Genomic DNA, 27,349 nt, shown 5'->3' on the forward strand with positions numbered 1-27,349 from the left:
GGTTAAAATACAAAGCTATATTACTTAAATCCTTATATTACACTTCCAGGAATGAGTAACGCTAGAGCACTGTAGCTGTGTCCTGTCCACTGTAACTAATAGTGACAGTAAACGTATTCTGAACTTGTTGCCAGTTGGGTGGAAATTTAATGAGCTAAGTAATACAATTTGAATTACTATTATGCTATGGGGTGCCATATCCCCTACTCTCCTTCGAAAGGGAAGTGAAGCCAAACAGGAGGGGACTAAATAGCGATTTTATAAAAAAAATAAAAAATCAGGAAAGATCATCATTATAAAAAAAGTAATATAAAACTCTTTCCAACAAAAGGGGTATTCATGATGTTGTGTTAAATGTAAAATGTTTTACCATGTTAAATCTTAAATGTATAAGAGCTCCTAGCGGATTTTCTGAGCTACTTGTTTTATAACCTTCCCTTCCAAAACTTACTATTGTTTACTCCTATGTTTTGATTCATTATTATTATTGTCATCCATTGCTTTATCATCCAAAACAATACTAACACAAACAAAACAAAAAAATACGAGCAAGTAACCTAATACAACAACAAATAAAACGGTGACGAGCTCAGCTGGTCTGTTGCGTGACGTCATTCTCCATTTAACAGACCTAGTAACAGACTCTCAACCATGTTATATCGTTTTAACATGGCAAAAAAAGGAAATATTTCTCCATTTAACATGAGTTTTTCCATTTAACTTGTTAAACTAAAGATCATGAATACTCCTAAAAACGTTTAATACTGTATTCATATACGGCCAATTAGCTATGTTAATTTTAAGTAGTTTAAAGTTTCTTGTTTAATTTACCAGGAGTGTATTTATGGTAACGCGGAACATGATTGCAGCTCATGCACCAAAGAAGAAAATCTGAACATCAGTTTTCGAAAAATTAGAGAAGAGCCATTATCTCTTAAAATTAATTTGCAATAAAAGAACTATAAGTTACAATAATATATTAGACATCAGGACTATAAAGAGAAAAATATTTTGAGAGAGGTGGGGGAAAAGCATAAGATGTTAAAAATTGAAATAAACTTACTATTAAAATAAGTAGTCGAAACAAATATCGATAATATGATTCACCAAAAATTTATAAGACAATTATTTACCTGAATTATTAATAGATTCCAAAGCTGAAAAATGATAGATGTGAACTAACAAATAATTAGCGATAGGGAGGAAATAGGCCCAGGTGGGGTAGCCACGTGCCAACCCTCCCCCAAACTCAGCACCTGGTGCCCCGCTGTATCCAAGTCAGGGGCATTGGCTTCTTATAACGCTACCTTAACTCCACAGATCTCTTTTATCAGGATTACTTACAAAAAATATATAATCCCGTTGAAAACACCTTTCAGTTCTAGTACGTAACGATCGTGAAAATACAAGTTCAGTTAAAATCGATAATTTTCCTGATTCACGATTTTATAATCCATATTTTCCCAAAACCTTGTAAATTGTTTTCCTTTTTTTGAAAATTTCTTGTTATAAATTAGAATTAGATTACATTATTCTAATTCCTCTGTTAGCATAATTCAATTTTGAACAGTAAAAATGTGTCCAAAATACTCAAATTAGAATATAATAACAAACTAGAGGTTAACTTGTTAACTCATGGAAAATCAACTTAATCTCATTGATAACTTAATGATGATTGTAACATCGGACAGTTTAATATCAAGGCGTTTACCAGTGGCAATTAGCTGTCGTGGCTGCGACAGGTAGTAAACTATAACATTAGACCTGATAGTACCACAGTAATGCAATGATAGCAAATGTCATAGTCTATACAATTATAGCGGCTATTATTAGCGATGGAAATGGACCTTTACCATATGAATGATCAATCACAAACAGTTCAATACAAAATTCAATGTAACGTTTTTCGGCTTTAAAATGGTGACGTGAGAAGTGTAATATGTAATAATATAATTACACAGTTTTCTTCCTAATAATAATAGAATTATCGTTGACTCGATTAGTCAGTTATAGGAGTATGAAAGACAAAAGGGTTTGATATTGGAATCTTACATATGACCTATGTCAATAATTTTCCCCCATAGAGGTGCCATAAACTGATTTTCCTTCTCAATAAAAGTGAAAAAATGCCACGCCTACGAAAGTAAGGTTTACGTAACCTCAACGTATTAAGTAATGTCTGCCATTGTAATTTAAACTGAAACAGATAGTGAGCCGGTGATTGGCTTGTACTCTTTCCCTACTCTTCTGCCACGCCTTTAAAAGGCACACAAGGCCTGCCTTTTGGCTTCACTTTTCTGCAAGCGCACCTTCCTTTAAGTTTTTCCCATAAGGGAAATCTGTGATTTTACAACCTCATTAATAATATCATTTAATATTATGAGATGGACGGTGTTGCGGTGAGAAAAGATTGGAAAAGAACAAAACTTATTTATTTGTGCCGACGTTTCGACCTGAATTTCCGGCCTTCATCAGAGCCGAAAAAACGAAATAACAATCTTAATTCCGAGAAACATAAAAATAAAGTCATACCAAACAAACCTGGAAATATACATAATAATAAATTATGTATATGGTAGATGATACCAATAGAAGATAATATAAAATATTGTGGAGGTAAGAATTATACAAAATAAATGAAGAAATAAACAAATTTTCTTCCATACCTTTCATTATGTTATTTATTTTTTTTATTTATTTATTTACAAGAACAATATATTTTTTAATATTTTTTTTATTTATTTTGTATATTTCTTACCTATACAATATTATATCTTATATTGGTAGCAGCTATGATTTACTTAATTTATTGTTATGTATATTTCCAAGTTTATTTTCAATTATTTTATTTTATTTGTATGTTTCACTGAATTACGGTTTTATCAGCTCTGATGAAGGTCTGAAATTCAAGTAGAAACGTCGACACAAATAAATAAGTTTTGTTTAAGTGCGTTATTTACAGAAGAAACCCCAACTATCTTCTTCTCATATTCGTCTATGGTCGCTATTACCACCTCATTCAATATTAAAATTTTAACAACAATTTTCTAAAACAAATGCGTTTAAAAGATTTTAAAAATACGAAACAAGCTAATTCATTAAAACTTCATGAAGGTCCGGCAGAAGTGATTGTTGACAAGTTGGCCACAGTATTCTCAACGTCTAATTTACCTTCTGTACAATTTCGGCTTTTTTTATTTATTTTTTTGACAAAATAGAGAGTATTTTATAGCACCATACCAATTACCATGATAATACCAATTAATGTTTGTGGAGAGAAAATTTTATGTGAGGAAAAAAATGAAGTAAATGACAATTGGATAATAACGAGGATGAATAAAAAATAAATGAAGGCCCAATTATATTTTAAAAAAGTGAATGAGTATTAATTACACAAAGACACAAGATAATGAGGGTCTTGGCAAAAATTGAACATGGTTATTAACTTAATTAATACGTCACAAGATATAAAAAATAGTCTTTAGGTGACATTGTGACCGGTAGGGTCATGGCTGATTCTTAAAGCCAATGAAAGAAACTAGAGTACTTTGGTGTGAGATATGTATGGAAGATTTATATAATAAAAACGCTTAGGGATTAGCTATAGATCGTTAAAAAATTTCTTATTTATATATTTAACGTATTCTATAGAATGTACAGTAAACTGTGGTTACTTTTCAACAACCCTACAAGTTTTGGGATATTCTATAGAGTGACCTCAGTAGAAAAAAAAACAATCTTATATCTTCGGTACCCATCTAGTTCAACAAGACTTTATTATTTATTTTTTCAAAGCCACACCCATTCAAAGATTCATTAAAATAACACATGCACACAAATATATTTAATAAATACGTACCATGGCACTCATTTCCCATTTTTTTAGGCATTTATCAAGAAAACTGTGTGTCTTATTATGGATTGATAAATTTATTTTGATAGTAAATTAGATCTTGTAGCTTCCTCCGAGTTTCTTCAAATTCTGAATTTAACAATGAGTTATAATTTAATTTAATTGAAAGAATGATTTCGTTCTTTGATTTAATTTTCGATGCACTGCGCCGCTGGTGAAAGCATACCAAAGTCCTATTAAATGATAAATATGATAATTTCAGCATAATTTAACTTTAATTTAATTTAATGCAAGGATTAGTCATCATATATTCAAATTTGTGGATTAAATTCCTTACTATTGCTCCCCACAAAAAAAAAAAAAAAAAAAAAAAAAAAAAAAAAAAAAAAAAAAAAAAAAAATGCACTACTTTATATTTCAAACCTGACTAATTGAATCAATAGCTCTGAATGCACCCGCATATTAAATATAATATAATAAGCTACATCATTTATACTATTGTGTTCTTAGATGCAATGCTTCCTTCTTCAGACAAATAAAATTTACCTAACGATTTGAATTTTGTTATATTTGGCATTCTGTGGGTAAGCTGTGCATCCGATCATAATACGTCTGATACACTCAGCCTTATAAATGTATTGTTCGTCAAAATACACCAATAATATTACTTTAGATTGGTGATTCACGAGTTAGGTGTCCAGGAGAAGAGCTGGTAGAAGCTCAGGGAAAAATATATCTGAGTCCTACTGCATCATGGTATTTTTGATTAGAGGTTTCAATAAACGGAAAATTTGTATTTAAATTAGTTTCCTAAAGAAATAATAGAATAATAGCATTAAAATTACGAAGTAAAAAACAACTAGCGTTTTGAGACGTTATTCATTAAAATAAATCAAGGATATGAAACATCGCATAATGTCTCACATACTCACATAATACAGGAGAAGTCAACCACAATTTTTAAACTTTATACAAGATATAACAAAACCACAAGCAACATTAACAACTTGCAGCTGCGGTCGTGCCCCGGCCTCGAAAGAGCCTCTGGGAGGCGCATAAGGTCCCAGAAGGCCATAAATCAACAGAGGGAAAGATAATTTGCCTAGGCCTATCTCCCGATGATGGGGGTGCTGCAGGGGAGTCCTCTCAGCACCACAATTTATTACAAACAGCCATCTTCATTAGGTTCCTGGTTATTTCAGTCGACAAACTGGCCCAAGATGAACAGTTCTTCCTCTCAACAAGGTGATAATAAGTTGTTCTTCAGATCTTAGGTTCACCTGAAAGGAGTGTGGGCCTGTATGAATTATGCAGCTGAAACTCTTAAGATTCTTTAAAATGAAAGGCTTGTATTATTCTAGTTTTATGATATTTATGATTGTGAGCCCAATCCTTAGTCTAGATATATACCAAGTTATCTTGCTGATTATAAATTTTATTTTTATTATAATTTTATAGATCTAGAACTGCAGCTCATTCTTCACTGTTTAAAGTAATGTTTAATGAACAGTACAAAAGTTAATAAATCAATAAATACAATGGAGAAAGTCATGAAATACAAGACCGATTTTTTTTTTTTTTTATATAAGGTCAAGAGGAATTGAAGGACTGGTGTTGTTGCCAGTATGACGTAAACTAATTGCACAGCTCTGAATAAATATAGAAAAGTTGCACCTTGAACCTGATGAGATCAACTGAACTTTTTAAAAAATGATATTAACAATTCATATATATATATACATTTTTTTTTTTACGTATAAAACAAAATTTATAGTTAGCAGGACACATGGCAACAATTTCGGTGATATATGACGAATTACAACGGAATAGTTAGAGAGAACTTAGGATCTACAGTAACTAAAAAAAAAAAATTCATCAGGAGATCCTTGTTGAGAAATGCTTGTTATTCTTCAATGTCGGATTTCTTAGCCTCCTGTCCAGAAAATAAAAAGTTGGAATATGTAATAATCCTTGCTACAGTCCTTAACAAATGTTATATGAAGCTTCTTACACAAAGGAAGAACAGCGTCTTAACGTTTTTGAAAAAAAAAAATTCGAACTGAAGAAGGATGAGTTAACCGAATAATTTAGAAGAATATAGGTCGTATTACGGGACATATGTACATTGACAGCGGGTGGAATTAGCTCGAATCCTTGGGTTCGCAAAGCCTTTACAATTATTTAATAATAACTTTCAAGTTTCACATTATAGTTCAAATAAGCTACTAGAAATTGAAATAAATGAAGGGAAAAAAAATTATTTATAGTTTGAAATTTTCTTTTAACGTCAGTTAGTTCAACTTAAGTACATCCCATGTTTATTTATATCTTCTCGATTGCTTCTTATTTCCAGACGTACTGTCCTCCGAGACAAGACTTCGGTTTATCATACTACCTTATTCTTGGCCTTTATTGTCTTATTGTGTACCTTTGACTCTCAATTCCATAATTATCTAAAGTTTCCTTTAAGACGCCATTACTTATAGGTCTTCCAACTGAATCAACTTATTATGTTCAATGGATAGAGAGGTTGTTCCTATTTACTCTTATAATGGATCACACTTTCACCAAGACTTCTACGAATGCTTGTTAAACAAAAGACGCGAAAATGTAGGTAACTACACGCTTGTTTTGTTCTTTTAAATATGTTCACTTTTAAAATGCTATTAAATTTGATATACTCTATTTTAATTATAAAAATTAACAAAATAAAGATAGATGATAAACATAGTACTACATAACATATAAATTCAACTTCATTTCTAGATTTTTTATCAGAAAGTTTTCAATTGAATTACCTAGGCATATATCTTCATAAGTATATCGTTGTGCTATAAATCCAAAATTAACTGCTAAAGTTAATTAACAAGATTTGAAACAATGTATTTACACCGAATCGATAAAATTTTAAAATATACAATCTTAAACAAGAGTTAATTATTGAATTCAAAGGTTGAAGAAATTCTTTCATTAATTAAAACACGAAGAGCACAAATGTTCATCTGTTGGCAGTTCTGTAACAATGCAAACAAAAATCAAACGTGTGGAAGAAGAACAAGTGCCCTTTTATTTGTGTCCTAAAACACACCCAATGCGTCCAAAGCAAATTAAGGCCAACTTGTACCAGCCAATTCAAATAACACATCAAAACGTTTGGGCATGCGCGAATTTGCTGTTCAATGGCAAACGTATAAAGGTATCTTTTACAGCACAACAAAAAATATACTTTTAAAAACAAATGATAACGAAAAATCGGATATGTTATCTTCCCACATTGTTCTACATTATAACATCCTAAATCATGGAGCATATGAAATACTCTCTACCATGACACATTAAATACTGAACTTAGTCATTTGTATTTTAAACGTAATAACGAATGACAGCTGAAGGAGCTAATAGGCTGTGGGAAACGGAAATGAATCTTCTCACAGTGCAACAAAAGGAACAAATATTACATCGTCAATACATGGTTGGCTAACCACACTGACTCACCCCGATATTGTGGTTCATTATGTGTCATATAATGTTCATGGTTTTTGCTTAAACAATAAAAGGTGGAGAGAAAGAATAAGAAACAATAATAATATCGAAAGAGGATTCAATTTGAAATCTATGTAACAAAGTATCAAAATTGAACAGGAAAAATTCAGTTTTAGTATTTTGATGAAGGGTTTTTAATTCATAAAAAAAAAAAATAAAAAGTAATTTCTTAAATTGAATATTGGATTTAATTTTCTTATCATTAAGAAACAGACTACGTCGGTTTTTTTTGTTAGTTACTGTTTCCTTACTTACATGGACCTTCCACATCAAAATAACAAAAAAAAAGCTAAACTTCCGACTTAAATTATTAATTCATCTTCTAAAGATATGCCAAAGAAAATAACTTACTGAAACTGGAACAATTTCAATCGAAGTAACTAAGACTGATCAGTATCGTCCCCCTTAGTTCAGTAACAAGAACTTAAGTAACTAAAACTTACAAACTCCCTACATACAACCATTAAATCTCTAAATTATCTGTTTCGCTACACACTAACCATCTAATTCAAGGACTATCAACACGAGACTTACCAGATACGAGACGTTTAGGAAGGAGCTGGAATAGGGACCTCTTAAATGGATTTTTAAATTTCAATTTTAAAATCCCCCTCTATTCTCAGTCCGCTGGTGTTCCTCAAGGTAGTATCCTCGGCCCCATCCTCTACACCGTCTATACAGCTGACATCCCAACCAATCCTAAGACCACCCTCACTACTTATGCTGATGACACATGTGCTCGCTGTTAATAATAACCCTTTGATTGCATCCCAAACTCTCCAATCCCATATCACAGCCCTCGAAGAATGGTGTAATTGGAGGATTAAAATAAATCCAAACAAATCCCATCAAATAACCTCTATTCTTCGTCGTAAACCTATCGACTGCTTCACCCTTGTAGAACAAAAGAACAGATCCGCTACCTTGGACTACATCTGGACAAACGACTAACCTGGAATCCTCACACAAGACTGAAAAGACAGGAAACTGCACGTCGATTTCGACTGTTACAGCACTTACTGGACAAACGGTCTAAACTCCCAATTCATTACAAAAGACTGATCTACATGACTGTAATAAGACCAATCTGGACATACAGAGTTGAGCTTAGGGGCTGCACTGAACCTTCGAATTCCTCTCGTATCCAATCATTGCAATCCAAAATCCTCAATGCTCCTTACTTTGTCACAAATAAAATCATACACAAAGACCTTCCAATTTAACTGAGATTAGATTTACTAAATGTATTATAATGTACAGTTGTAAATAGCAATAAATAAATATTTAATAAAAAAATTTCAAATTTAATGGAGCGGTATCGAAAGCCAACAAAAAACCCTCCAGCTGAACATTCATATAATGAAATTCCTATAAAATCATCAATTTTCTAATATGGCAGATTATTACAATGAATTTAAGCTTCACAAATAAAGATAATATCTTTTATTAGTAATAGTAACATGAGGAAATATTATAACCCAAGATGTCCTTAACAATTATGCCTTCATAACATTGTTTTTTTTCTAAACAACATCTCATTCCATAATTGTAAAATATTATTTATAGTTGTGAATAAAATTTTAAAAAAACTGTGTTTTATTTCCACCCAGCTATCACTTACTATCAATAACTACCAATATTATTATTAAAAAAAATCCAACACATTTTTTTGGAAACCTGTGAATTCAGCTTTAATTAATCATATATCAAAAACTTTAACTCCTAAAAAAAGTCAGGATACCATGTTTTATTACTGAATTCCTCAAATAATGATTTTGGTCGTTAGATTAATAATGAAAAAGACAGATTAACTTTTTTATGACCTGTGTTATTTGGCTCTTTTATCATCTTAACACGTAATTAACCTTGACAGTGTTATTGAAACTTATTGTTAGCTTCTTGGTAACGTTTTCTCATGTTTACTCATAAATACATATTAACTACTTTCTTAATAGTTTACATTATTATCAAGTTCAAAAGGTTCAAGGAGACGCCTTAACATATCTCAGAATTATTTTGTTTACTATCTCAAATAATCCATAATATAAAAAGTCATTTTCTTTCTTTCCCCCTTTACCAGCAACTGAACTGATTTAGGAAATTGGATTAGGACTTCGTTAGCACGTAGATTTGTTCGGTTAAATTTTCAGTCTTGAATCGCGATAGTTTTATTGTATCAATTGTTGTTACTAAAAATACTAGGTGTCTAAAAAAATCAAAACAAAATCTTTACCTCGGAGGCAAAAGATAATATTTCACATTCCTCTAATTTTAAAGGAGAGCTGGTCTTGAGATGAAGGATAATAGACCCTGAAGAAGTAGAGAAATAATTCGAAAAGTCATTTTTTATAAAAAGGAAAAAAAAATTATTATAATTTTATTTTAAATCAATTTTACAAAATGTAAAATATATTTGATACGTAATAATTGGTAAAGAAAACTTGTATAAGGGTATAATTGTAATATTGTAAAATTGTATGAGAATTATTATATATTTCTCAAAGTAGTGTATTATTTATTGTAAATATTATGTTTATGCAATAACATAATTCGTATTAAAAAAATGATTTTATGTTTGATTAGACATGGGGAGAATTGTTATATTCGTTAAAGCCATTATAACGAAAAAGGTTGAAATAACTTTGGAGCTGACATATCACTAATAGGGTTAAACCTTGTCGAAGGAAGGAGTTGAGGACGGCACTTTCGGCACAGCCTGGATCGAGGAAATAAGGGATAACAAGGAAAGAGAAGTCAGTAGCTGAAAGGAACCTCATCACAAAGCATAATGGATGTCTCAGCGGCGAAGGAGGATTTTTCTCCCGAAGCAATATTACCCAAGTGCTTTCGAGAGTAGGCTGATTTTTTATGTAATGGTACATCATAGGAGTGCAATAAAATTTGATTCGGGAGGGATCTGAGTATAGAATATGGATTGAAATAGTCGATAATACAATCGATGTACATAAGTTAAAACTAAATACTAAATTAAAATGAATTATATGCATAGATGAGTGATCGTAAGTGAATTTGAAGATGGTCAGGGCTGCTGTAAAAAATAAAATAAAATAGCTTGTATCTATTTATTAATTACCGATGTTTCGACCTACGAAGTAGATGAAAACAAAGGGACAGATAGTTAAAAATGACAACATTTTCCCAATAACTGTCAGTCCGTTTGTTTACAGCTCCACCCACATCATTAGCCCTGAAGTGATTTGTGGGTCGAAAACGCTGGCAATAAACAAATAGTTGAAAAGTAAAACTAATTTTATGGTATCAAGCGGATTTTTTGTGTATTATTTTCAATAATTTATAGTTCTGGGTCTTATACAAAATATAATGTATTCATAAAAGTAACGATCTTAATAGAAAAAGTGTTACTAAAGGAATAAGGCACTTCAAAAACTTTAATTATAAATTTGCGATAAACAATTCATTGACAACTATAACGGTAGTTTACACACTCAGTGTGTCTACCAAGACCTTTTTAAGAAAATCTAAACTTCTCCAGCTCTTTATAGGAAAAATTCAGTCTATCAAAAGGATTATAAGAGGGCAAGATACATACACACTCATCATTTATATTTCAACAATGTTTCTGATTCCAGAGAGAATAATTTTAAATTCGGAAGCTTGTTTTGCTTTTTTTTCTTATTTTTTAATTAATTATCTTTCAATGTCTACATTTTTATTTTTATTAAGTGTGCGTTTATGTGTTTACCGATATAGAAGTTCTTTCTCACAGCAAAAATTATTGAAATTTAGAGCTCTCACTAAAAGAATGAATGAGGTCATCTACAAAACTATCGTAAGGCTAGTGGTAATTTATGGGTGTGAATCATGGCTCTTGACAAAAATAGAGGAACGGATGCTCAACTCCTGAGAGAGAAAGGTAGTTGGGGAAAAAGAAGGAATGGGGATGAAACTGTTTGGGGAACCCAACATTGTGGCTTTAGCGAAGAGAGCACGCAAGAGATGGATAGGGCACATAGATGATGCTCTATGAGAAACCAGGCGGAGAGAAAAAATACGTCTTCGAATCAGATGGCTGGACAATGTGGAAGAGGATCTAAGGCGGTTAAATATTAAGGATAGAAAGATAGAGCAAGAGATCGTGAAGATTGGTTGGAAGAGGTTCGGGTTCTTTAGCACCATTATTATCTCAAAACCATCATCACCATTTTATTTATTAATCGCAAAAAAATTGTAATATGGAATATACTACAAATGCTACACTAATTTCTCATTTTTGGGAGAAGAAAAAAAATTATTTTTTTAAAATCTAAAATTGATGAATTTAAATAAAAGGTAATTTGAATTCGCACAGGTAACAAGCGACACGATTTACGATTCCCAATTGGTGGAACTAGACAATGACTTGCTGACCCCTAGGGGGCCGAGGGGAGGGGAGTATCGTGTGACCCGGAGAGCTCTAGTACAATGAGCTCGATAGGATCGTTTCTCAGTCGCACGGGTTCATCACTCCGCGGATTCATCTGTTAGCCGGGCGATACAGTAGTAAATCTAAATAAATGTCAATGGAAATTTAAATAAAATCTAATAATAATTATAATATAAAATTAGAAATGGAATTGTTTATTTTAGAAAGGTCACTAGTCCAAATACAAACCATTTTCCAAAATTCGAATATCTGAAGGTAGAAAAAACTTTCTATTTCGATTTTAGGAATATTTCATTATACAGTAATTAATTAATAGTAATGTAATTTTTAGAATTCTAAATGATTAATATTGAAGTATTCAGACAGTTTTTATTCTGGTTTATTCAGAGCCTATTTTGGCGCCCATGCGCTTTCTAAAATAATTAATATTGATTTAAACCCTTACGACCCATGAAGCACTGTTTTTAGAACAATGGTTAAACAAGGAAGTGATTTGGTCATCCGAATCAAAAGAATCACGCTCATCCGCCAGATTTTTTCCTAATTAAGGGTACCCACTTTACGAGGCTGGGTGGACCTCAAGAGGGCACCATAACCCACAGGGTTGACTCACGGGTACAGCGTAATAGATAATTATTTGTCCATCAGTACTGTTCACCCGTTTGCTTTGAACAGCCCTGATGAAGCCCTACAAAGTGGGGTGAAACGTCGGAAAATAAATAGTTGTAAACTATTTTTGTTTCTCCTTTGACCGCAACCCTGACCATCTTCCTATATATCAATTTTTGCGGTCAACTATATATACATTTATCCAATTTTAATTTTAACTAATTTGTTTTTAATGGTTTGAAATATTATTGTTTGCACATTTCATGTGTTCTGTCGCTGGAAATAATAAAAATAAATAAAAAAAAAAGTAGAAATACAACAATCTAGATGACATTCTGATTTTATGAAAATGAAAATTAAAGTCTAACTGAATTTTTTTCAGAAAAAGGTAGGGTAATTCTACATACCAAAATAAGTTAAAAATAAGACCAAGTATATTTCAAGAAATACTTCTATCACTGAAGAAATAAAAATTATTTTTACTATTAAAAAAAAATAGCTTTTGCTGTGAATCTTATTTTTATTGTGGTATATCCAATCTTTTATAAACCCACCCCCCCCAAAAAAAAATAAAAAAAAATAAAAATAAAAAACAGGAAATCACTGCAGCTAAATTCTTAGTATAGAGAAAAAAAGACAAATGGCGTATTAATTGATGATTCACTGAGGATTGTATTCAAAATTATTTCTTTAAAAGGTTAAGGACAATCCTTGAACCTGAGGATAACGTGAACTGATATTGAAATGTTATAAGAAGTAAATAATCACGAATATTTATATTCATGAGATAAAAGAAGAAAACAAAGAGAATCTCAATAACGCGTGAATATAAAAGAACATATGTTTTTGAATGAATAAAAATTTCAATTCAGTAAAAAAATATATAATTTACACATAAATTAAATACTCTGTAATCTCACCTCAGATTTTTTGGATGAAGTCAAGTCCCTCTTGTGTCTTGGCTGATGAAGTTGAGGTCGAACAATTTCATACGTCGAAAACTCAGGATCTGAAAAAGAAAATAAGATGTATAACTATATAATATAAAAAATATGTAATACTATAAACTCAGAGGAAGTAAATGGTTAATAAATATCTTAAATATTTTTTAAAAAAAATTATCACGTTTATTACTGTTGCAACACAAAACATATAATTCATGAGAATATAGCATTATTTTATTACTGGAAATAAATATAACATGAGGTTAGAATAATAAGTTTGCACGAATTTTTAATAAGGTTAATTATGCATTATTTTAAAAAATAAAATAAACGTATTAGTTACGCATAAAAGTATACATAATACGTATCTGTTTCATCTATAAAAAGTAAACATGATGTTTTCTTATTTATTTATTTTTTCTCATGCCATATACATTTATCGTTTTAACAAGATTGAATTCCATAAATTTTCTTATAACGAGGTCAATAAATGAGTGTATGAACCTCAAAATAATAAATTTTCAACTATTTAAAGCTCCATTTAACGAACCTCAATACAACGAATCGCACGATAAAATGATTTTTTTACCACCCAAATCTCGATATAATGGACCTTAATACAAAAAATCCCTCGATCTAACGAAGCTTAAGCCATTCAAATTTTGAAATAACGAAACTTAATGAAACGATAAAAAGAATTTTTAGAAAATCTCTTAAGATTCGTAACACTGAATGAATGAATCAAATCAAGTAATGAGACAGGCCATTTTCTGAAGTGTAATGAAGAACTATGTGAGTTAAGATACACTTTCAGTCCCTCACACTCCAGAGCAGTGACTTAAGACTATCTCCTTTTTCGTAGATATAAAAGTTGTTTTGTTTTTTAGAAGTTTGTTGTACAAAGTTTCGATAGTCTTTTTCCAGGAGAGTCGTTTCTTTAAGAGGAAAAGATTCCGAGGTCCCAGGAGGCAGCATCCATCCTCGTTTATCCTCGAGGTTTTAGTCCAAATGTATTTGTCAATTTTCCGACCATCTCATAGCCAGAAATGAGTTAAATCCCTATTGAGTTAGGCTGAACATTTTCCAGTTTCCTTGACTTAAGATCAGGTTCCGATATCGTTACTAAATTTTTGAATAAATTAAAATGTTACATAATTTTTATTTTTAAAATTAAGAGATATATGATGTGTTTTTATCCACACGAAAATATATTCACTTTTGAAAAATTCATATCCGAGCATCCCATTTAGCAAAGTTTAATGTTTGTTGAAAATATCATTTTTTTAAAATATTAATTTATATTTTTAATACCTATTTGACACGAAGAAATAGGTATTTAACCAACATTAGACTAATCAGAACAGCTATATAAATACATAATTATGAGATAGTTGACCGGATAATATTTAAGAGGAGATGGTTGGGTGTGCGGTCATAGAATAACACAAATGAGTTAAAAAACTTATTTATTAGTCCAACGTCAGCAAGAATTATCACAAAAAACGAGGTTACAGCCAATGAATATTAGTCTCACATATTAGTTTCGTTCATCAAATAAATTATTATTGTAATATTTTCTAATTACTTCGTTATCTTACTGAAGTTTATATTTTGTTTCATTATCCTAATATTTGACTAACATATTTCATTTACAGTGTTTTTTTTTCATAACATTAATTTATAAATTATTATTAATAAATTAAAATATTAATTTTTCATTGTTTCTTTGCATTATACAACTTTATATTTTTATTTTCCATTTCATTCATTACTTTGTTTTTATCTATTTTCATTCTGTACAATTATTCACTTTAATCATTCTATATATCCATTTATTCATTGGTTGTTGTTGGATCTTGTTTTTGTTCTTAGCCCTGATGAAGGCTAGAAATTCTGTTCGAAATGTTGCCACTAATGAATAACTTTTTAACATATTTGTGTTATTCTTTGACCGCACCCCAACCCTCTTCTCCTAAACTTTATAGATACAATTGTTTAGTGAGTTCCATAAATTTTCATAGCAATAAATAAATAAAAAAATTAGTAAACAGCTTTGTTTTCTACGGAGTCACCTCCTGTGCTAAAGCTGGTACAGGAAACTGACAAATTAAAATTAAATTGAAACGTAAAAGAATACTTCCATCTCAAGTTTGAATCGAATGGACTGGAAAAAATAAATAAAATAAAGAGATTTATCAGTGCGAAGTGAATTAAGGAGAATTGGTTTCACCTCAGATTAAATAAGAGGAAATTGTCAGTCACATTCATTTAGCAATTTAATTCAGTGATTAAGATATAAACTTAAATTATTCTGTTAAAGTTTTATGATTTGTTTCAATACTCCAAAATTGCAAAGTAGTAAATTAAATATTTTTTAACTGATTTTTAGCTTCTCAACTACCGTTCCAATTATAATTTCTCAATTTCTTATTTTAATTTTTTTTTTTTTTAGGTATCTTAAGTAAATCACCCTGAAAATTTTCTGTTGCCTTCAAATTTTATATTTTCTCGTTTTATTTTAATTATTCAATCAAAAACCTAAATCGATCTAAAGGAAATGAAAAGCAAATATTTGATTTGGATTTTAGATAATAAATACAATCTTAGCTGGTGTGATGATATATGGTGTTAGGTTATTTTTTGTATTTAATTTAAGCTTAACTATTTTTCAAAGCTAGAATTAATTGTATTGAATCTTAGAATGCATATAATAATGGCTCCGGTTCACATTACGTCAATAATGCTTGTAGATTTTTTTTTATCTAAAACATATTTATTGTTTAACATGTTGTGATATTCATCTCTAATATATATATTTTTTTTGGAATATGTTTTAGAAGGAAATTGAAAAAAAAAATCCGAGCGGCTGAACTCACTTTGTCGAGTTGCTAATACACAGTATACTAATCAGGCAAATATAAAATGGATGAGAAAGCATTAGTTGTGACTAGTAAAATACATTTTTTTTTAAATTATTAATTTATTTATCCCCTCTTCGCCTCATAGAGGTGGCAATACGCAACTAAGCCTATAAATGATGGTGGTGGATTCCCAGCGAGTCTAGAATAATGGATTCCGCCATGCAATGAAACTGGTTCTTTTCAACATCCAGCTACTCTAAAAAAAAAAATGAAGTATTTTCGATTTATTTTTTTTATAATGGAAGAAGATAGTTGTCCGTATGAAGTAGATTGTATTGAAGAAGTTTGTCGGGGGGTGCGGTCAGCAAAGAACAACATAAATAAACAAAACCATATTTATTTATTTTATGCCGACGTTTCGACCTGAGTTTCAGGTCTTCATCAGGGGTTGTGGCGTGTAGAGGGAAGATTGGTAACTGCTGTATTGTAGATTGTAGGAAGACAGTCCGGGTGGTGATCAATAAAGGTACTAAAATAGTAAAAGAAAACTATTTATTGTTAACCAACGCTTCCAGTTTTCCTTTGTAATACAATGAGACAGTCTTGACAAGTCCTGTAAAGTGGGGGGAAACGTTGGTAAACAATAACTAGTTTTATTTTACTATTATGAAACCTTTATTGACCACCACCCAAAACAAAATACGATTGTAGGAAAATATTCCTTCCTACAATTCTATTTTTTTTTTTATATTTATTACTATTACCTAAATCTCAATTATAATTTTATTTTATTCATGTCTCAAAATATGAGCCAAGTGTTTAGTTTTAATTATTATCTTGTTTTTATAATTCTTCAAATTTCATTGCACATTGAAATTATGAATATTTAACATGAAATATTAAAAATGCATTAGAAATGTTTAAAATAATTAATTTAAAAAAAGTGGTAAGGGAATGTAAAGAGAAAAAATATATTAGACAAGAAAATAATTGTGCAACAGATTTTTTTTATTAGTTATTTTTAGCAAACATAATTTTTTTTTTCCTTACGACAAAAAGGTGTACATTGCTATCACTAAACGTATAAAACCAACCATTAACCTTTGTTTTTTATTGAATAAAGAATGGTGAACCTTGGGGACCTAATACCAAAGAAATTAACCTTCGATAAACTTGCATAGTTAGTTTGGGAAATGACCTAGACCAATAATTCACTTTACTCAATTTTAAATTCAACAGGAGAACAACATTCACTTAAAAACAAAATATTGTTCTTTAGAGCCACGCATGTGTTTGAGCAATCCAACGTATTTGAGCTGCATAGCTATAAAATAAAGTGTATCTTAATTTGCATCTGTTTATGAGTTCCTGTGCTTTTATGTTATATTAATCTAATAACATTCTGTAATAAATAAATCTTTACAACTATAACCTATGATGGATCAGGGGTGCATTACTTTGTAAGGAAGTACTGTTACTAGACCAACGGTTGTGCAAAAAGGTGATTTAGTCAGAGTCACGTTCGCTCGCCAGATTTTTCCCCAATAAAGAATACCCATCTTAGGAGGCTGAGTGAATCCTGGAATGCATCCGAACTCATAGGTTTGACTCAAGGCTTCAATAAGAGAATAAATAATTATCTATCACAGCTGGATTCGAACTCGGGTCCTTAGCGTTAGCAGCAGAGTGCCTTACCACTGAGGCACACCGCTCCCTAAATATTCTGTAAGTAATATATTGTTTTACTTTAGTTTGCAATAAATTATACTCATATAGGTCAGAACTCAAAAAATCTGAGACTTTTTTTTAGTGACACGTCAGTCCATTTAGCTACAATGACAACTAACAATTGTGACTTAGATAATGACAGCAATTGTAGCTAATTGTCCGAACTGTGAACTTTTTTATACTTAGTCATTGCGTTTAGAGGTGACAGCTGCGAACTGACGAGTCAATGGGAAGTTCAAAGGTCATTTATGAAATTTCTGTTAAGTGGAAAAAGGCGTAGGCGTTTCCTTCATATCCGTTAAGACCCATTTCAACGTTACAGTTATCTATCTAACACTGAGAAAGTATGATAGTGTTCGTTTACACGCTGATATTAATGCTAATCTAGCTAAAAATTCAACTTGGTGAATGAAGGATAAAACTGATATTAGACGCAACTGTTTTCACACAAAAAACAAATAAGAATATGATAAGAAATAACGGTTTTAATGCATTTTATATGAAACGGGGTAAAATTTAGTAAGCTATACTATTAACATCATTAATTTGGAAATAAATAAAAGATATTATATTTTGGCATCCTTATATGGAGATTTTTTTTAATGTAATAGTAATGTTAAAACATATAAATGACATTTTGGCAATCGTATAGTTTGTTCCTATAAAGGGTTTCCATCAGAGAAGAGAGAAAAACACTTATCAAAATCCGCTGCGATGCAACTGCATTTGGTTGCCTCATAAACAGCATACTTAACATTAATAAAAAACAAATGAACACTATACATAAATAGTCATAGTATAAAAATTTGAATCATGATTTTTTAAAAATAGTATTTGTTGTTTTTCCAATGCATATTTTTTTCTAGCTTTTTATTATTCTTTATATAACTATATGTTTTCTTAAATAATATTATTTCAAAATTTTTTTTGTTTTCTATTTTACAATTTTCTCTCATGCCAGTGAATTTTTTTTTTCTTCATCAAATATAGAATAGAACTATAATCAATAGTACAACAAATAATAAATATTTTAAATACAATACCAAGGTATTGATCAAATGGCCTCTCTAGTCAGCTGGTCGATGAAGTAGGCTTTACCATGTTATCATACTATGAAGATTGAATGTCCTACTTTGATCAACTTTTCAACAACTCCGTTTCCCATCGTTACGTTTGACCTGGTTGTAATTCGCAGTAAGGTAAGATAACTTCTAATTTTACTCAAAGTTAGAAGTCTAGATATGATCCAACCCCGATATTTTATTTTGATTAAAATTTCTTTTAAAAATTAAAATTCCAGACTGAAAAGACAGGAAACTGTACGTCGATTTCGACTATTACAGCACTTACTAGAAAAACGGTCTAAACTTCCAACACAATACAAAAGACTGATCTACATGACTGTAATAAGGCCAATCTGGACATATGGAGTTGAGCTTTGGGGCTCCACTAAACCTTCGAATTCCTCTCGTATTCAATCCTTACAATCCAAAATCCTTCGTAAAATCCTCAATGCTCCTTACTTTGTCACAAATAAAATCATACATAAAGACCTTAATGTTCCCTTGTAACCGATCTAGCCCGAACCAGATATCACTCCTTCCATTATAAACTCTCTAACCACTCAAACACCCTAGTTTCTAATCTTGCATCCTCTTTCATTCCTGACAATCCTCCGAGGCACCTGAAAAGAAGATGGCCACGAGACCAGCTAATGTAAAATGTCATTTTAGTGGTACCAATGGGTAGTTTCTCTACACGCCTGTAACACTCCACTTTAACTTAGATCAGATTTACTAAATGTATTATAATGTACAGTTGTAAATAGCAATAAATAAATATTAAAAAAAAAATAGAATTTAAATAAAGGTTTATGTGTCACTGATTGATTACATCCATTAACAATAATATTTTCCTCACTTTCATTATGGGTTACGATCCATCCCTTCGCGGTTAAACTAAGGAAAATCCTCGTTTTCTAACTTTTGTTTTTAGGTATTAAATCAAACCTCACAAATATTTCATGGTTATAAAGTAACTGGTCGTCATGTTTTCATTTCGTGGGACCGCAACAGAAATAAAAGTTTGAAGGGTCGACTTTTATTTCTGTTCTGCCGGATTCAAACCGCAATGACATACGCCTCAACTCCTTCAGCTACAGACGGCCCAACACCCAGTAAACCTTCATTATTTTGGTATGAAATTTTTATTATGAGTAGGCACTAACTAAATTCACTAATTGGACACCAAAACAAGTTTGTACGACAATTACAGGTCTTGCAATTAACTGGTAATATTTTGCGAAGAATTGCAAACTGAATTCAAATATCTAACCAAACGTTTAGGCCTTTAATTATGCCGTATCTTGTTTTTTTCAAAATCGATTCTTAACATTAAACAGGAAAAACAACACTTTTCGCTCACTACCTACATAGCCAATGGTTTTTTTGTTTTTTTATTCGTCCGCATACATATCATAAGGAAAAAACACAATTAATAATTTTAATTTAACAGGTATATTTCCATAGACTACTTTGAAATAAATCAGTTCGCTTTCTGCTTTGGTTGATATTCGTTAGATCTAACGTTAATTTTATTTTGTAAGGGATTAAATCATTTTTTAATTCAAAGAGCAGCTCTAACGTACGAGGCAATGCATATAGTATATACTATTCTAGTAGACTGTAGCAGGATGGTCTGGTGGTGCAAGAAGGTACAAAAAAACAGAACAAACTATTAATTAGTAACCAAAGTTTTACCCTTGCCGGATTTCATTAGTGCAAAATGAAAACACGATATCAACATAGTGATATATGATATTGATATACAATGAATATATGTATATATTATATATTAATGTATTGTGTATATTAATAATATATATATATCATATAATAATGTGAACCCCAATGATCCATGAACGGTCATAGTACTTTGAAAGGAAGCATAGTTTTTAGAAAAACGGGCATACAAGCAGCTGATATTTCAAGATGATGCCCAACCGCCAGATTTTTCTCTAATTTAGATTACCCACTTTATGAGGGTGGGTGGACCTCAGGAGGGCTCCAGAACCCAAATGGTTGACTCACGGCGACAGTGGAACAGAACATAATTACATAACACGCACGCATTTATAAAATAAAAATTAAGTAAACTAACAGAATATAAGTATACATAACAGAATAATTAAAATTAGCAGGTACAAAAACAATTTACTAATAATTTCACAGTATTCGAGTTAATATTTTTAATCTAAATTTTTTAAAACAGTTGAAGGTTCACATTTTTGAAATATCTGCAGTATCGGACACCTAAAGGAATGCACCAAAACAATATTCCAACATTATGGGCATTAAATCGTTTTTAAGATATAGTGATATATTATAAATCGACAGTTACAGAGGCAGTTATAGGCGAGCGTGTCAAGGCGTCATCTAAGCAACATCGACTCAGTTCGACTACGGGGAGGGCGCGTTGACGTTGATTTCGTGGTGGCCCCATTCTATTAAAACTCGTCCATCTCACTCAACTTAGAATAGGTTGTAAAACAGTATACTCCTTTCTCCCTATATGTCAAAAATGGCCAGAAAGGGGGTAATAATAATGAAAATAATAGAACATGCATCAGTTTAATTGTAAATATTATAGAAATAAAAACTGTACTAAAATAATTTGAACAGGAATGACGATGGTCAGCAAGATGTACTAAAAGAAGAACCATCCAAGAGGTGATTGGGCGAATCCAGGGGAGTTTTAAAGTCGGCCTGGACCAAGCCTAGCCAAGTCACGTAGTACCTTGGCGATTCTACACCTGTCGGCCGTTCCCTTAATGATATCCTCTAATCACGGGTGAAGTAGCCCCGTCCTAATTCCCAACAACTGCCAACAACTTAAGCCCTAAGAGGCCGTTTAAAACTATTAGAAGTGCGTTGGGGGTGAGCTGCTAATCTCTGGGACTAAGCCTAGCAGTCGGCTTAGTACATCTTAACGAAGCCTAATGGACAAAGGGGGGGAAATATCATTATCTAGGCAATGGGTGGGGGCGATTCTTATTGAAAAAAAATGTGGTGGCAAGATTAACCAGGGCTATTTTAGCTCAGTAATGACGAGCAAATATTATAGAAGCGATAAGCAGCTAACAGTAGTGGATTACAGGATTATAAAATATATTACGCCCAACAGAATCGCCTTATGAACTAATAGCAACACAAGCAGTAAATAAATAGCAGGCAACTCGGACCAACACAATATAAAACGAATTAATAAAACAGTGTTCCCGTAGAACTTATCAATCCAAAATAGTAAATGACATTTAGTACTGACTAGACTAGGAATGGGCCAAACTCCCCCAATCCATGAACATTTGCAGCTGATTAGAAAATCAAGACATGTAGACAGCGTAACTGTTAAACACAAACTGACAGACTGGAAGCATTTGATAGACACCAGACTACCACATCATTCGGAAACTTAGACAACAATAGCCCCTACACCCCCGAAATATTTCATTATGAGGAAACAAAGAAATACGAATACATACAAAAATTGGTTTATTTACGTTTTTAATAAATTAATAATAATTACTATTACTTTCCATTATTATTTTTTTTACTATTATATCACCTACTATCATTTAGTATAGAGTATTATGTTATTGAAATGTATTAGAGGTTTGCTCATGGCCTAGGCAAAACATCATCATTGCTGTAGATTGTTTATAAAATTAAATGTTATCCAGGTGTTCATTCAAGGTTATTAAAAAAATAAAATAAATTCGAGTTTAGTTAGACTGTGTAAACTACCTTAAAGGACAAAAAATGGATGAAAGAAATTTAAACAAATTTATAGAAAAAAATAATAAAATAGAAAGTAAAAATAAATAAATAGGAAAGGCAAATAAAAAATTTGGTGCGATGCGTGCATCACACTATTTTACTTACCCCTTACCCCCTATTAATAGAATACATTTCGAAAAACTTTGTACCACAAATTTGGCGAAGTTAACTCCAATAAACCTTTTTTCAGTTTGGTCTTATATGTTTGTTTACAGACTACTTATTAATTTTTTAATATCTTCTCAATGCAATGTAATATAAAATAAATTAAAAATAATTTTTAAATAAATTTAAAAATAATTTTTAAATCAATTTAAAAATACTCAATTAAAAAAATAAACATAACTCAGATTTATTTTATTATTTGAATCTATTTTTATTTCAAGAGATGATGCATATATTAAATTTGAAAAAAGAAACATCAATCTTTTTCATAAAATTATCAATCAAAAATCAATTTATTGTATTTATTTTGCTATTATACGTTTTTAGTGGTTCTTTTCTTAATTTCCCTTAATTCCCACCAGCTTTTGATTCACAGTATTTTATAAGGAATTCCAGGAAATGGTGCAGTCTTCGAATTTGCTTCACTTCTTGAAAAATTAAATTAAATACATAGATCAGTATTTACAATGTTTAATTTTTTAAGATTAAAATCTGTAGTAATCATTATTACCTTCTCTTGCCTGATTATTAAAAGTAATATTGAAGCACTAATTATTATTACTTGAAACATTTTTTCTTGATAACATGTTTATACTGGATCATAACATATTACTTAGCCACTTTATGAGCTTAATAATTTATAGTTTATAATATAAGATGAATACATTTATAAACAGTTTATGCTCATGTTTTCAGTTCCTCGACAATTGCAGGAAACAAACAATGTAAATTTTACGAATCCTGTTTGGTCGCGAATAGAATTGACTTACAAGCAAGAGGACTCCTCACCTGACCTTACCTGAACCTTAATTACAAGACAGCTTCCAGGTATATCACAAGGAATGTCGTCAGTTCGGTCCGTGACGAGTTCACGTTCCTACCGGGTTATGAGTCACGCCAGTTTTATTAGGTTCCCGAGATGAGTCGTGTGATGGGTTCTAGTAATCACAGTGGTTTTTTATTCCTTTTCGAAAACATCACCTTCGATTGTTTTTTTTCGTAGCGATTAAGACCCATAAGAAGACAAATTAGTTTTGGTCATGTTCCCTTTTGTGCTAAACGTCGGACCTACCTGGAAGTTGCCCTTTCTAGGATGTCATTTAGCGCTTATTGGGGATTACTGGTAGTTATAAAAATAATACATGTTGTTTTCAAATTCCTTCAGAAAAAATTAATGTTACCACGGGAGAAGAAATTTAAATAAAGTAAAAAATTTAAATAATAAATTGCCATTTATTAAGCCAGAAATTAATTAAAGCACTTAGTTTACACAATTTATATATCTAGATAGCCCTTTGAGGTTGAAAAGTTTTTTAATAATCTTTTTAATAATGATAAATGAACTAAAAAAAAAAATTTCATTTAAATCAATCTGGATAAAGAGGATGAGCTTAAAAATTCCAACCTTTTATTCGAATTTTCATTAAATTTAATTCAGTAATTGAGGAAAAAGCGATACTTTGGGAATCAAAAAGAACACTTTTTTTTTTTTAATGATATTTAAATACATTTGCTCAAACTTTTTGATATCTCGGTGAGGAACCTATAAACCAAAAATTATCAATTCCATTTAAATACCATTAAAAAAATTAATCAAACGGTATAAGATCCTATAGGAATGGGTTTAGATCTTCCCAAAGTTTTCGTTAAAGAATGACCTGACATTTGATGCCAGAAGATTTTTTTTTTTTCCGAAACTCACTGTGCGGTCTTTCCGATGCTCAACTGACTACACTCATAAGGTTTCATCGATGAAGGTCCATTAGTTTACGAGAATGCATTTAAAATACTGTGACATAAGCAACCTTTTCAATACGGACAACCAAAGAACGAAATTCGTCGAAAAATCTAAAAAAGAAAAATCTGGTCATATAAAAAACTTTTTTATTTTTTAAGTTGATTACTTTATTCCTTCTACCTAAGGTAAAGAATAACAGCGAATCTAAACTGGACTGCCAATGACTCAACAGACCTACGATGAGATCAGAAGAATGAGTCTAATCCCCTTCACTCACCAAGGCCCAGGTACAATAATCATTTTATGTTCGACTTCCTGATTCTTCCTCCGGGATCAGCAGATAATAGTCCGTTGCTATAAAAGAATTTAAGCATAAATTAATGACTGACATTAAGGATTTCATTTTAATCCTTTTCCATTCCATATTAAATGATGTGGACAATGCATATTTTGTTTTCTTTGACTAATCTTTCATTTATTTGTGCATACTGACGTAAGTGCGAAGATAGCAGTCTAGAAATTTGTGTGATGAAGAGTGAAAATGTCCTAACCAGAATTTCCACTCCAGTTTCTGCTGGTACAGAATTTCCCTTTTTACTCTCAGACAAGCCTAAATTTCTCTTATTTTTTCTCATCCCACTCAAATATATACATTTGTATTGTAGAAGTATTATATAGCATAAATATTATATATTTGTATATTAAATGTATATTTTAAATTATAAATTAGGCTACCATTTTGGTTTGCATTGCATCTACCAATTTTGTAGAATGTTATCATTTTTATGAGGAGAAGATGGTCGGAGGAGCGGAGGGGGGGGGGGTCAGCAAATAAACAAAAAATTATATATTCATGCCGACGTTTCGACCATCAGGGGTCTTCTGTTGTGACGTGTATCACGTCATTGTACCCGTGTTACAGGATTTATAATCTTCTCCACATATTAATCTACAGTCAACCATCCATACCCTGTAATCATTTTTATTTCTCAAAGCTTTTAGATGATCCCTCTGAATTAAAGACTTAATTAATAGTTTTTAAAAAAGTTTAATAAATAATGACAATTCATTTTCTCTCAAGCGAACTTAAAAGCAGGCAATAGAACACTTATCATACTTTTAAATCAAGAATAGTTACACAGAAAATACAAGGGAGTAGTGTTTATAGATAAAAATACACGATTTTTAATATTTACAAATTATATACAATCAAATAAACTGCTAAAATGTTTTTAAAACAACAAAAACTTTCTTCGATAAACAGCAGAAATTATCTAAACAACTCAATCACAAACTTGCTGAAGTGCTGAAATACATCTCATGTTTCCAATTCGTTCTGCTGAACAAAGCCGATCGCTGCCCGCCAAGCGTTCTTGACAGGGTGATGGAGTTTCTGTTCGCTTAACTCAAGTTCTTGTAACATTTATCAAAACTTGTAACTTGTATGTTATAATATCTAATCGAATAATCAACAAAACCTAAAACATTTATTGAAAGAAGTTAGTTGAATTAATGAACTTGTAGGAAGATAGTCCGTGGGGAATAAATAAAGGTATCCGAAATAAAGGTATTATATAAAATAAAGGTATAACCGATAAATAAAGGTATCCGAAATAAAGGTATTATATAAAATAAAGGTATAATCGATAAATAATTATACCTTTATTTATTGAAAGAAGTTAGTTGACCGTATGAATTAATGAACTTGTAGGAAGATAGTCCGTGGCGAATAAATAAAGGTATCCGAAATAAAGGTATTATATAAAATAAAGGTATAACCGATAAATAAAGGTATAATAATAACCGACAATAAAGGTAATAATAATAATAACTAAATAATATAAATAAATAAGACTTACTTGCTATGAAGAGACTTCAAAATAGCTTTATCAATCAAGTGAGGCATGTGTGCAGGAACTTTTCTCATTAGATATCTATAATTTCTATTCATCAGGTCGTTAACATAGAGTAAGGACCTAGCGTAAGTATCCATATCTTTCCTGAGGGTTTGGTCCAAATCACCGGGTAATGACCAATGGGCAGGGTATGCTAATTTACTTTTTTTACTGCAAAACAATATAAATCCATTTGATTAAAATATACAGATATAGTATAAAATTTAAATATACACAGTGGGGGGTAATAAAAGAGCAAAAGAAAAACAAACCAAAAACTGTGAGAACTGATTAAGATAGTTTACTTTATGCTTTGATGTAATGATACTCAAACACTCATGTCATTTTCTGACATATTATATTTTTCCTTTATCTTCATAAATGACTGAGATATAGGCATATAAAATTTGTATACAGATAATATTAAGTTTTGAGGATTATTGTGGGATGATCTGTGACAATATAAAAAAATAGGTCCTGTAGATTTTAAATTTTATAAGCAATTTTTAAAGATATTTTACTGAATATAATTTAAACATAAATAGAACTAATTTTACTCACGTATTATTGCTGTGCTCATGGTGTCCATTTTCTGTTAATTTCTTAACACTTTTACCAGATGGAATTTTAAAATTAGCCAGATCTTTTGGATACCCATAATTTGTATCTGATAACTGTTCTTTAAGAGGTGCTTGTATGTCATCATAGTCTCCATATTCTAGGACAGATCTATATGAAGCAGTTTCAGAAATGCAGTCTCCTAAAAAAAAAAT

General features: G+C 30.9%; 1 protein-coding gene across 2 annotated transcripts in view; it reads right to left on the reverse strand.

Annotated features, from left to right (window-relative positions):
* Positions 1–27,349, reverse strand: part of Meltrin (meltrin) — a 239,695-nt gene that overhangs the window by 143,919 nt on the left and 68,427 nt on the right. For both annotated transcript variants that reach the window (XM_067049802.1, XM_067049801.1), the window contains exon 3: positions 13,331–13,419. The gene's annotated coding sequence lies outside the window, so the exon portion shown is untranslated. The remainder of the gene's footprint in view (positions 1–13,330; positions 13,420–27,349) is intronic.

This window comes from Halyomorpha halys, unplaced genomic scaffold (assembly GCF_000696795.3).
Source record: "Halyomorpha halys isolate HHAL.00 unplaced genomic scaffold, Hhal_1.1 Scaffold547.1, whole genome shotgun sequence".
Taxonomy (NCBI): domain Eukaryota; kingdom Metazoa; phylum Arthropoda; class Insecta; order Hemiptera; family Pentatomidae; genus Halyomorpha; species Halyomorpha halys.